Raw genomic sequence first — 13,505 nt, forward strand, 5'->3', positions numbered from 1 at the left:
AAAAATTTGAGAGTCATCAACATGTATTTGGTAAATGTAACATATTTTAAAACTATATAAAGTTCCTATTTCTGTTCTTATTACTGGTCTCCCATTCCGTAAGTTAATTGAGACAGGACAAAGCCTTTAAATTGGATTAAGTAGAAGTGCTAAATTGAAAAGTTACTTTCATGTGGAACTACAGGATTCTTAGTAAAAATATATTGAGGGCTGGGTAGAAGTGTCTCCAGGGAGTTGCAATCACCATAAAAAGTTCTATTAGAAATATTTAGGAGGGCATTTAATAATATAATGGATATGGCTTTATGCATGTGTAAATATGTCAGTGTTGACCTCTGCTTGAAGGTGATATAAAAGCAAGATTATGGAGTTAGCCATGATTCTGCATCACTTAATCCCGCTCAAGTGTGCAGGAATGAGTTAGGTATGTGAAATATGTATACCATCTTAATAAATCAGACTTTAACTTTGTTATCTGAGTTCGTTTACATTTCTCAGTGGCCTGGGAGAAATAATTAAATGACCACCACTGAATCATTCTAATTGATGAAGACACCAGACTTTTAAAGCATATATGAAATATGGCCAACATTATGTTTGCCTGTGGATTCAGACCTTGACTTTAAGAGGTTTCAGTTAGGAGATGTTTTCCCAGAGTTAAAAATATATTTTTGCAAATAAGCAAGTAAGAGAAGTCTTGGCTAATCTGGTGTTTTCATTTCTTTCAAGTATACCAAATTTCTAAGTGTCAGCTATAATTAAGCATGATCTGGGGATATGGGATCCTGACAAATCCTTATGTGTGTATGGTGTAAGCATTAGAGACCATTTTGAAAAGCTGTGAAATAGAGATAACATAAGAAAGAAGTCATTTGTTATGCTAATATTCCAAAAAATTCTTGCCTTTTCCTAGGGAATATACCAATCACTATACATAATGAGTAGAGAAAAACACAGTGAAAATTGTATTATTGTAAAACAAAGTTTTCATTAGGCTTTTAGAGAATACATGGTATTTAAGTAATTTGGAATTAAGAAGGAGATCATGAGGCTGCAAAGCTTCTTAGGAGATGTCATCTGTCACTTTGTAACATGAAGAAGGCCAGTCATCTCAACAGTCAACTCTATATGAAGTTTTCCATGAGTGGATTTTGTATAACTGAGTTTCCATCTTATTTCAGAACTCATTTCTTCTAATTCTCTGTTTTCTTTATGAGAGCTGCTAATCTAAAAGTTTGGGGAGCTCATCTTTGCGTGGGACTTCTGTCCTCTACCCCCTCATATGCAAAATTCCTGAAATGTTTATTTTGAAGTCTGGTAGCATTTGACTACAAGTCTAATCCAGAGAAAAAGAAAAAAAAAGGTAGGAGTGAGAAACGTACAGAAAATAATAAAAATATAAGCCCAACAGGCAAGCCAACTTAAGAAATTTAGGGGTGAAAATAACAATTTTGGGTTGCTTAGCACTACAATGCTAAACCCTAAAGAAGTACAAATTAATGGTAAGATAAAAACATTTTAAAGAAAGGTTGGAAAAGGGGCAAGGATGATGATGAATCTGCCTTTGCAAAAATTATAACTGAGAAAATTATGACAGTGAAAGAGATCTGACCTAACCAACTCCATTTTGCTTCTAACCTCCAAGCTGTCCTTGTTCATTCCTGGGCCTAGGCCGAACTAACTTTAGGAGGAACTTAGTTTATAGTTTAATTTTGAAACAAGGATTATAACAGCCCTTTCCCAAAACAACCCCCCTTTCTGCCTGGGGACTAGATTGCCTTAGCAGGACTAACAAATTAGCCACAAGATTAGAAATTATGGTTTAGGAGTCATGCAGCTAGAGGCTGCAAGCGTCTAAACTTCCCCAAATTGCTCCTGAGGATAATATCACTATTGTAAATATTAAGATCAGTGCTTGAGATATTTTGGAGACCCTGTACTTGATGGATCAGCTGATACCACTTAGAGGGATAAACTGGCTCATCTGATCTTATGGTCCCCACCCAGGAATCGACTCATCACAGGAGGACAGCTTCAACTCCCTGATTTCATCTCTGACCTGACCAATCAGCACTTCGCACTTTCCAACTCCCTGCCCACCAAATTATTCTTTAAAACCCCAATCCCCAATTTCTCGGGGAGATTGATTTGAGTAATAATAAAACTCCATCTCCCACACAGCCAGCTCTGCATGATTTAAACTCTTTCTCTATTGCAATTCCCCTGGTTTATTTTTATTTTTATTTTTTGGAGACGGAGTCTCGCTCTGTCCCCAGGCTGGAGTGCAGTGACATGATCTCAGCTCACTGCAACCTCTGCCTCCCAGGTTCAAGCGATTCTCCTGCCTCCTGAGTAGCTGGGATTACAGGCGTACACACCACACCCAGCTAATTTTTGTATTTTTAGTATAGATGGGGGTTTCACCATGTTGGCCAGGATGGTCTCGATCTCTTGACCTTGTGATCCTCCTGCCTTGGCCTCCCAAAGTGCTGGGATTACAGGTGTGTGCCACCGTGCCCAGTTGCAATTCCCCTGTTTTAATAAATTGGCTCTGTCTAGGCAGCAGGCAAGGTGAACCTGTTAAAATGATTCAGGAAACCTTGCCAATAGTGCTACAATAGAAAAATAAAGCAATTTTCAAATTCTGCCTGTTTATAGAATTTTAGGCATAAAAATTGAATAGGTCAGGTAGATAGCCACCTCAAGCTATTTCCTTGTAAGGTTACATCCTTTATCATCTCTGCCTCCAACTCAGAATTTCTGTAGCCATCAGCCAAAGATGATGTCCAAAATCTAACCTAAGTTATTAAAAAGTAAGTGTTAGACCTGGTATGGTGGCTCATGCCTGTAATCTCAGCATTTTTGGAGGCGGAGATAAGAGGATCACTTGAGGCCAGGAGTTCAAGAACAGCCTGGGCAACATAGTGAGATCCCGTTTCTACAAAAATCAAAACAAAACAAAACAAACAGGCATGATGGTGCATAACTGTAGTCCCAGCTACTCAGGAGGCTGAGGTGCAAGGATGGCTTGAACGTGGGAGGTCAGGGCTACAGTGAACTATTGATTACATCATTCCACCCCAGCCTAGGTGACAGAGTGAGACCCTGTCTCAAAAAATATATATATTAAATGTTAGCACCTGAGAAGTCAACAGTGTTGAAAAGGGAATCAGGAGCAACTTCCCTCCCCACTTCTAAGGGTCCGGTCGTCATGCACGCTGCTGTGGTCAATCTCATGGCTGAACACTTGGAGAACCAGTAGTCACCTCAGAGCTCTAACACGTACCCCAGGAACCAGTGGCACGTGGCTCCAGAGTGAGCACAGCTGCATCAGCAGAGCGTGGAGCACCTGCTTGAGAGCTGCCCCCAAATCACCCACAGAGCCAGATCTGACCCTAAGGAGCCTCTCCCATCTGGCCCTTGAGTCCCTTCAGCTTACCTACATGTCACTGTACCATGGGCTGTCACTCACCAATCACATTTGAACTACCAGGAAAAGACTAAATCATTCAGTATGCTTGTGGTTCCCCAAAATATCTTTGTTGACTGCATTATTCATAAAATACCCTTATATGAACCTTATTCTGTTTGGCTTTCTTTGGTTAAGAAATACACTTTTAGGCTGGGCGCAGTGGTTCATGCCTATAATTCCAGCATTTTGGGAGGCCAAGGCGGGTGGATGGCTTGAGGCCAGGAGTTCGAAACCAGCCTGGCCAACATTATGAAACCCTGTCTCTACCAAAAAATACAAAAATTAACTGGGCCTGGTAGCACGCACCTGTAGTCCCAGCTACTGGGAAGGCTAGGACAGGAGAATTACTTGACCCGGGAGTCGGAGGTTGCAGTGAGCCGAGATTGTGCCACTGCACCCAGCCTGGGTGACAGAGCGAGACTCCATGTCAAAAACAAATCACTTTTCACTAAAATAAAACTTCTCATGAATATGAGGTCTTTATCTCACTGTTGCCAAGTGTGGCTTTTATTAAAGCTTGAAGAGTGAGAAAATGAATAGCTTTTCATCGGCCACTCACGGAACAAAAATGCCTTACATGTGTGACTTTCCACAAGACTAATTTAAATTAGGGAGAACTGGCTAGATTTCTCCTGTCTGTTGTGCTCTTTAGTAAATGCATAATATAAATGCAGCACAGCTAATTTTGCCCCTCTGTTAGTAAAATTAGTTTCTGTGCAGTCTGGTTGACCCTGCCTGCTACAGCACACAGCTGCTTTGGCATGCTAATTGAATTGTCAACAATAAACACTGGGAAGGAGGCACTTGAAGCTACCATTTTGGGCCACAAAACCTTTGCTTAAAGGCTGCCTGCTGTTTCTCCCAACTATACTTGAAAAGCAATTAAGGAAAGTCTTGTATAACTACAGTCTGCTAAATCAAGGATAAGCTGTATATTGGAACTAACAAAAGACACACAAAATGCTTGCAAATCTTCTCAGGACCAAACTGTGTGCACTTGTGCTTGTAAGAATGTGTGGCCCAATTAATGGAAAAACACTTAACTAAAAGTTAAATTGCCCTGTTACCTTTTGCCCTATTAATTGGTGTCTAGCCTTAAGCATGAGAACCCTAGCTGAATGCTTATTTTACCGAGGCAGAAACACAATAAACCAGATATGAACCAGTCTAATAATTTTACCAGTCCTGGGCCAACTATTAATGCTAAGAATTTATACAAAATGAATAGATACCTCTTTGTTATTTCTAATTGTCATGGTGAAAAGGTTACTAAATTCCCACACGTGATGGGACAAAAGACACTTTGCCTACACAACAGCTCCATTTGACACCCGTGGAAGGAAAGGACTGGAAGCATTTAGGCCGAGTTAAAAAAAATAAAATAAAGGCTGTATTTGTTGACAGATGTGCCTGGTAACATAACCTTAAGTTACTTGCTTTTAAAATTGTGTAGTTATTCTCTTGTTACTAATAGCTTACAATTTTGACATGTGCTTTGCCACTAAAAAAATTTATAAACTCTTCTAAGCTCCAAATGACATCTTGGTTCTAGATGTTATTGAAATAATTTGTGGGATAATATACCTATGGGACATCTTATACCCCTAAAGCTGATCTCCGGTGGCATAGTGTGTGCAACAGTAATGTCTGTGTTCACCCAGGAAAGGCCATGGAAAATGGCTCATAGAAACTGGAAATGTATTTAAAGTTGCTGGTCAATGTTTTCTTTAAAGTAAGATTTTGAAAATACTGAAAGTAAAAACTTGAACGTTGCTAAAAATAGAATAATTTAAAAAGTTGTTCCCCAAGAAAAGACCTTTTAAGTCTACATCTTAAAATTCAAAATAATTTATAGTCATTCTTATGATGTCGTTAAAATATATGCAAACTTTAAAATGTTGACCAAAGTTTTAAAATTAACATTATACTGTAGAACACCAGAGCTTACAGGAAGTGTACATTATATACACACAGCTATTTATTAGAAGGGAAAACATTTTCTTCCAGGTGATTCCAATTGATCCTTAATTGTATTTTTAAGATTGGGATACGACATATTGTAGCTATTTAATTTTTTAAGGATTATTTTTGTTATTTCAAGTGTCAACCTTAAAGTGCTTTCACTGTAGACAGCAGCATTCTTTGTCCTGCCAAGCAAAATGCAGCTGTAATAAGATTCGATTCTTTGCTTCTGTGTTTCTATTTTTAGTCAAGGACAATCCTAGAAAATGCTTCTCTGGCCATTTTTCTCCCTTTTTCTAACAGTACTCAATGAAAACGAAACATCTTTAGGAAAATTAAAGTCTAAATCACACATACTGATACAAATTTTGTGAATGGATTTTACATCTCTTTCAAATGTCAAAACTGTTGCAACTACATAGTGACATTCCTGCAGAATGGATAACAAGATACTGATAAAGCTGCATATCACATGATCACATACTCACAGAGCACTTCTGTGTTTAATCAATTGATTCGGGTAAAATGTGGTGATTGTCAGTAAGAGGTTGTAAACCTAAGTGGCAGGAAAAGTTTTTATTTCTCTTTTGCTCTTCTCTTTATTTCATCCTTGCTTATAAAAATCCTGTGGCAAGAATGACTGGTATTCAGAACATGTTCTCTAAAGTTACTGTTACTGCTTATCGATTTGAAACAGCTGTGAAATTGAGGGGATCAAGTGAGTTTCAAAACATTGCTGAGTAGAAATGTCTATGTTAGATCCTACATGTTTAGGAGGTTGTTATTATTATTTTTTTCATTCTTGGGACAAAGCTTGCTGGGCTCCTGGGTTTTCCCTGGGCCTCAATGAAAGCTGTGTAACTCCTGTGAGTACTCCTGAAAATATTCAGATACAAAATGAAAGGTTAGCAAAAAAGAGAAAATCAGTCAGCACAAGACATCGCCCTTAAATGCTTGCAGTCAATTAAAGCCCTGTTCAAGGTTAGGCTGGAATTCCTCCAGCTGTAGTGTTCCATGTAAAATAAAATACTGCCAGCTGTGGTCAATTATTTGATTTCCTTGTGAAACTTGAGAAACATGTAATCACTGTTAATATGGTAAAAAATTGATCAAGTGTGACATGCTATGTAATTTACTGATTGCAATAGCCTTTTAGGTACTAACTCTGAGAGTGGTATCTGCTGATTAGTTTCTAGACCTCAAGGGCTAAAGTAAGGTTAACTTTTGTACTTAAATTTAGCTTCATATCACATGACAGGATTGGTTAAGTGATTTAGCCACTTGATAAAATAGCATCAACTAGTAAGTATTTTTGTGAAGAATGTTTAAAGACGTAAAAAATGCCTACAGTAGAATAAAGGAGAACTCAAAGTTGTGTATATAATGATCACAATTGCATAAAAAATCTGAGATCAAAAATGCTAAAACATGAACATATCTTTTTTGCAACCAACTGTTTCAAAAAGTACATTTGGTAGTCTGCATATGATTTGAGGATATAGAGGGAGAAAATGTATTAAAAGAATAAAAAATGCCGAGTGCAGTGCCTCATACCTCTAATCCCAGCACTTTGAGAGGTAAAGTGGGCAGATTGCTCGAGCCCAGAAGTTCGAGAATGGCCTGGGCAATATGGTGAAACCCCATCTCTACAAAAAAATTTAGCCAAGTGTGGTGGCACACACCTGTAGTCACAGCTAGCTGGGGAGGCTGAGGTGGGAGGATTGATTGCGCCCAGGAGGACAAGGCTGCAGTGAGCTGTGCACTCCAGACTGGGTGACGGAGCGAGTCCCTGCCTCAAAAATGAAAAAGAATAAAAAATTGTAAGAACCAAAAAAAAAAAAAACTCAACCGAACAAACAAAAAACAGTAAAAAATAGAGGGATCTGAGAGCCCAGCATCCAATTTCACAACTTGTGCCAATAAATTAATTCCTATACTACATACATGAATATCCCATAAACATTCCTGGGGACCTAAATATGCTTATCTTTGGAAGGGGTAACAAAGGTGGGGCATATAATCACTTTATGGTGGGAGAGCAACCTCAGGTGCTAGTCATAAATCCAGCATCAAATATGTCAGATCTCAGCTTTCCCATCTTTAAGGGGGAGTCATTACCTGCCTAACCAGAACCACTACAGTCAAGTGAGAGCACTGAACACACCGCCTGGCCACTGGTAACAGTTCCATCAGTTTCCTGTTTGTGTGAGTTTTGCTATGCCTATACTTCATATCTTTTAAGCTATCAACTACAATTCATAGGTTTTATTTTTATAATAAAATACATAATCAACATTTCTAAGATCTTTTTGTGGGCCCACAATATTTCTGATTGTCTGTGATAAAAATTCCAGGGCATTCTCTTTAGCTGCCCAGCAGGGTCTAGCAATTCTGCCCTTTCTTAAACTGGCTGGTTTACATATAACTTTTAAGAGGGACTCAAGCATCGTCTCCTCTGGGTTCTGCTTTTTGCAGTTAAATTCCACTAAAATTGACATCATTTCCTTGTGAACCTTCATGTAATGTTTCTTTTTTTATGTAATTTTTAAGCATAAAAAGTCTAGTTTTAACTTTGGCTTAATGTATCTGACTAATTCACAGACTAATCAGAAAATGGTAAAGGGCTGAGGCTAAAGTTCGTGTTTCACGTTCTAGGAGTGTTATCTGTCTTCAAGAGAGAATCTTTAAAAGCCCATTATATTTTAAACCTCAAATTTTACTACCTCGTGACTCCTCCTAGTTGTAATTTCATTAGTGATACTGGCTCAAAAAGGGAGTAAGTGGGCACTAAATCTTTGAGTTTCCTATGTACATTTGGTCCATTTGAGAAAACCAAACAAAATTATTGCTTAATAGAGACTCCTTTTAAAAGTCAATTAAGTAGCTCAAGCTCTCAGTTTGTCTATCAAAAGAATGTGCTTTCATCCCCTGGTTGTTTGCTCCAGTCCAAAGAGTCAGTCCAGGTGGCTCTGGACTCACCGCATGAGTAGGGTCCAAGGGGCACCTCCACAGGCTGGAATCACCTCAGTGGGCCACTGCATGCCCACATCAGAGATAGGGTCCTAGCAGATACCTGGGAAGCTGTAAGTGCTCGCTTAGAGTTTGCAGGTCCTTTGGTTGTGCCTCAGAAGGTGGTCTAAGTGCTAAACATCCTGCATGGTTCTTACCAAGCCTAATGAATGCCCCTGCCCTAACTCTGGTGGTTCCTGCATGTGTGAGGGCTAAAAATATTCACCTTGGGTACTATCCTAGCCAAGAAGCCTTCTCACAAAGTTGCATCTTTGGGCCAGGCCAGGGATTGGGATCTGCCCACCACCGTGGCCCAGACGCCCCCTCTCCATTTGGTGAGCCTCTGAGGTGCAGAGGCCACGTTCCTCGCCCGGCTTTTCTACCACCACTGTGTGTGTTTTAATGTCAGGAGCTTTGTCCTTTCCTGCTCCTGGTCCTTCAGTCCAGTCCTCTTCCTCTGATAGGTGTCAATCACTTGAAAGCTCAGAAGAGGTTGGGATGTCCTCATGCAAATTTATCTCTCCAGCTGCCTTCAGACTCTGCACATCAATAGTTTGTGAGAGAAAAGTCCAGGTTTCACCTCCTTGAGCACTCCACTACTGAATGTCTAATAACACAACTTAATGACACCTACACATTAGGAAATACAATAGTATGTGTCTGACTTGGACGAGTTCTCAAATTGTCTCTTGTATTTCCTTCAACTTTTATTTTGTCTGAATTTTGCAGATAACTTCAGACAAGATTCAAGATATTGTGGAATTCTCGGTAGTTTTTTCACAGTGAGTAGCCATTCCCAGTACAGTTTAGAATATCATGAGCAAAAGAACAGATGCACTGTTACTTGGAGGAGAATCATAGTGCCTGTCTTGTGTCTTTCCTTTATGCTCACTTACCATTCTGCAAGCACAGAATAGATATTTACATTTTATTGTTGCTGGGCATGGAGACAAGCTGGCACTCAAGTTTCTTATAAATACCACATGCTTTTGGTAATTTTTGCTGAACTGGAGTTTGGTGATTGTTCCTGTGGTAACCAGATAACACTGGATTTTTGGCTAATTTTATTGTTAGGAGAAAATCAAGGTAGTTCATGCAAACAAGATGGAAATATTGAAACTTGAATATATTGGTCAACCTTAATTTTCTTAAAAGAGGAAGGTTGTACTACTTACAACCACACGCCATATGATGAATTAAATTGAAAGAAAAATCCCTGAGTCAAATCAGCTGGTGGTAAATGGAGGCCGATTAAGCCAAAAAAGAGAGGTTTGTGTGACTGTGCATGTTATTTAAATATAAACTTCACTATGAACCCCCAAATCAGTGTCTCATTTGCATTTGGAAAATTGTAATTGGTGCATTTTCCATTGTCTATTTTGGTTCTTATGGAAAGAACATGGAAACGTGGCCTGATGAGGTGGTGGTGATGCTTAAATCCACACCCGGTCTCTAACTTTTCTCCCCGCAGGATTCAGTCTACAGAGTCTCTTAACACTTGCTGCTATTAATACAAGCTGAATAAAATGATGCCTTTGTCTGAAGACATTAGCAGAATTGTAGTCGTGTTCCAAAGGACTGGGGGCAGAGAGGAAGGTGTGAGAAGGCCAGTTGCCCAGGGCACCAGCCTAAAGGGTTGCTAAATTTGTTAAGGGTGGAAGGCACCCAGCCAGCCATCAACGAACCACAGGTACCCAGTCGCCAATCTCAGTGTCCATGATGCTTGGAATAGTTCTGCTTACTTTAAGCAGTTCTACCACATGTGGCTCCAAAATTCTAAAGACCATTTATATATTTTAATGAACCAAATTTTTAAAAATTGGACATGCAGTCTTGCTTTATACTCAGGGTAATGACTATTTTAGAATTAAGGTTATAAAGATATCTAATCCAAACCAGGAAAACCAGGAAACCCGCACCATCTTCTACCCCTCTCCCTAACCCTCCACAATAGAGAAAATGTTGGTTTTATTTAGTTCTTATTTAAGGATAGTGCAGTGTTTCAGCACCCTGGTGGAACAGCAAAATCACCTTGGAACACTGGGCCCCAGCACAGTCCAATAGAAATGGAATCCCTGGGGTTAGGGCTCAAGAATCTGTAACGCTAAATGCTCCTCCGGTGATTCTGATATACAGTGAGGGCTGAATGAGAACCACGTGGCAATGGTTACTATAATGGTTACTACTTCAGGATCACCTGAAGGGCTTGTGAAACCAGAGAGCTGGGCTCCACTCCTAGAGTTTCTGATTCAGGAGGTCTGGGGCGGGGCCCTAGAATTTCCACTGCTAAGTTCTAGTGCTTATGGATGCTGCTCTGGGACCACATTTCGAGAACCACTGCTATAATATGAATCCTGAGTCATTTGACACCTCCTAAGGCATTTTCACTCCTAGAAAACTTCCAGAAGTATTATTGTTGTTTATGGTTGAGATCTGGAGAAGGGGCATAGAGTCAGTGCCATGAGGGCAGGAAGTGGAGGAAAGGGACTTTAAGGAAAAAGTTAACATGAGAATGTTATAAAGATTGAAGAGAGGAAGTTTTGAATTTTAAAAGTACAGGCTGGGCAGAGAAGTTGAAGGAGAGAAAACTAGGGGGCACTTTGAGAATGTAAGAGAATTTAAAGGTTATTTTAAAGAAGTATTGTTGCGGGTCTCTGTCTCCTTCAGTGTGTTAAACAAGTATAATTAAAAGGTGGTTTGGGCCCAGTGTGGTACCTCATGCCTGTAATCTCAGCACTTTTGGAAACTGAGGTGGGAGGATTGCTTAATAGCCTGGGTAACACAGTGAGACCCAATCTCTACAAAAACATTAATTAGTCTGGTGTAATGGTTCCTGCCTGTAGTCCCTGCTACTTGGGAGGCTAGGTGAGAGGATTGCTTGAGCCTGGGAGTTCGAGGCTGCAGTGAAATAGGATTGCACCACTGCACTCCAGCCTGGGTGACAGAGTGAGACCTGGTCTCTAAATGAATGAATGAATGTAGTTTTTGATTGTGTCACTCTTTATCAGTGCCACACCTTTCTGGAATTAACCACAGGAATCATGCTTTTGTAAGCATTCCTCACTTTTTTTTTTTCCTTCATTTTTCTCCTCCCTAGAAAAACCACAACAACCTAACTAGGAAAACTCACTAAGGAAAAAGAATTAGAGAAAAATGGGGTTTTGGCCAGGCGCGGTGGCTCATGCCTGAAATCCCAGCACTTTGGGAGGCTGAGGCAGGCAGATCACCTGAGGTCAGGAGTTTGAGACCAGCCTGGCCAACGTGGTGAAGCCCTATCCCTACTAAAAATACAAAAAATTAGGCATGGTGGTGGGTGCCTGTAACCCTAGCTACTTGGGAGGCTGAGGCAGAGAATTGTTTGAGCCTGGGAGATAGAGGTTGCAGTGAGCCAAGGTCATGCCATTGCACTCCAGCCTGGGCAACAAGAGCAAAACTCCATCTTCAAAAAAAAAAAAAAAAAAAAAATGGGGTTTCAAAGATTCAAAAGACTGAATTCTTGGGGTAGAGGAAAAAAGAATTTGCCTGAGTCTAGGAGAGACTGAGTTCAGGGCTATGTTGAGGGTGGAGTGAAACGTGAAACATTCATCCAATGGCTCCCATCTCTCATTGGTCCAAAGGAATCCTAGGGTGTGGAAGCCTCCTGCACTTCAGTTGCATTGCAGGGCAGGGAGGGAGGATAGGAGTGAAGAGATGTCCAGCAGCTCCCCCCTTGGCAGGTGCATCAGGCAGAGGCACAGCAGGCTGCCCCTGCATGGAGCTGTAAGCACCACACAGTGCTAGGACAGGACACGGTGGGCACTGAGGGGCTCTAAGGTGGTGCAGAGAGGAGTGTGATTCGGTCAAGGAGGAGGGGACATGGGTGCTGGTAGAATGGCCAGCAGTGTTTACTACAGAACTTTCAATTGCTCATGACAGGAATCTACCCTTAAAACAAAAAAACACCCCAAACAGCCCCAAAATCCTATCTAAGGCACTTGTTTCAAAGTTGTCTCTAGTTATACCTTTTTACTAGCTCTGCAAATTAACCAAGTAGACCAAAGCAAACTTCCCCTTTGGTTATAATGCCCATCCTCAGTGTAAGAGACTTTAATGAGCAATACAAAGACCCCAAAGCAAGATGGAAACATGGGTTCTGGTTATCAATGGCCACGATAGCTATCTTTTGAATTAGGGAAAGTGGGTACAATTGAGACAGAGAAGAAGCTAGGCTCAAACTTATTTTAGAAGAATCAAATGGGACTCCCTAATTTTTTTGGTCATCAGCCACTTTAAAAAGTCACCTCATGGATAATTTGTCTAGCTTTATCCGTGACTAGTGGTGTGTAGTCCAGCTATCCCTATTTCCTGAGCTGCAAATGTCCTCTTACAAAATGATTATCTCTAAGGTCAGATCTGACAAACATCCTAAGAAACAGAGGTGAAGAATCTGATGTTAGGTCCTACTTAGGAACCTAATTTTTGAAGCAGAATACTGCCTGTCTTCAACAAAGATTCAAATTAGGTAAAACTCAAATTTGTTTCCTTGGGTTTGGGGCTGAGGCCAAAATTAAGCTTAAAAAAGCACAAAGAAATCAGTAGAGCCTTGTCCTCAAAGTCTCAAGGTAGGAGCGTACAGGACAAATGTTATGACAGTTCAATTTTAGTAAACAAGAAATTTGGCAACAGCAGTGCAGCACTGCAATAGAGTTTAATGACTATTCCATTGTTATTTTTTTCTTTTTTGGAGGTGGAGAGAGATTTACATTCCTCAAAGGACATGGATTAAAATATAGCCATGGATTAAAACTTAGCCTGGAATCTTTTTTATAACAAACGACAGATCTTATTTCTGTTTCTCCTTTCACCCTCTATTGGTTTTGATATTGACAAACCAGAACAATCTTTTTAAAAAATACATGAGATTCAGCCATTTATGCTATGTGAAAATTAAGCATATTTTTCCTTATTCTTTGTCTCATTTCTACCTGACCTTCAGAAGTAAAGTTTTATGGCAAAAGTGGAAAGTTGTTCTGAAAATTCTGATGGAACAATTACAAATTATAACCACGGAATGGTTATAATA

At 40.0% G+C, this 13,505-nt stretch overlaps 1 long non-coding RNA gene across 1 annotated transcript; it reads left to right on the forward strand.

Moving 5' to 3' along the window:
- Positions 1–484: 484 nt before the first annotated feature.
- On the forward strand, positions 485–13,192 carry LOC117094769. Its single transcript, XR_004441670.1, has 3 exons — positions 485–497; positions 1,099–1,105; positions 13,049–13,192. It is a non-coding gene; the product is annotated as an uncharacterized LOC117094769 (long non-coding RNA).
- Positions 13,193–13,505: the final 313 nt, after the last annotated feature.

The sequence above is a fragment of the Trachypithecus francoisi genome, unplaced genomic scaffold (assembly GCF_009764315.1).
Source record: "Trachypithecus francoisi isolate TF-2019V2 unplaced genomic scaffold, Tfra_2.0 Lachesis_group13, whole genome shotgun sequence".
NCBI lineage: Eukaryota > Metazoa > Chordata > Mammalia > Primates > Cercopithecidae > Trachypithecus > Trachypithecus francoisi.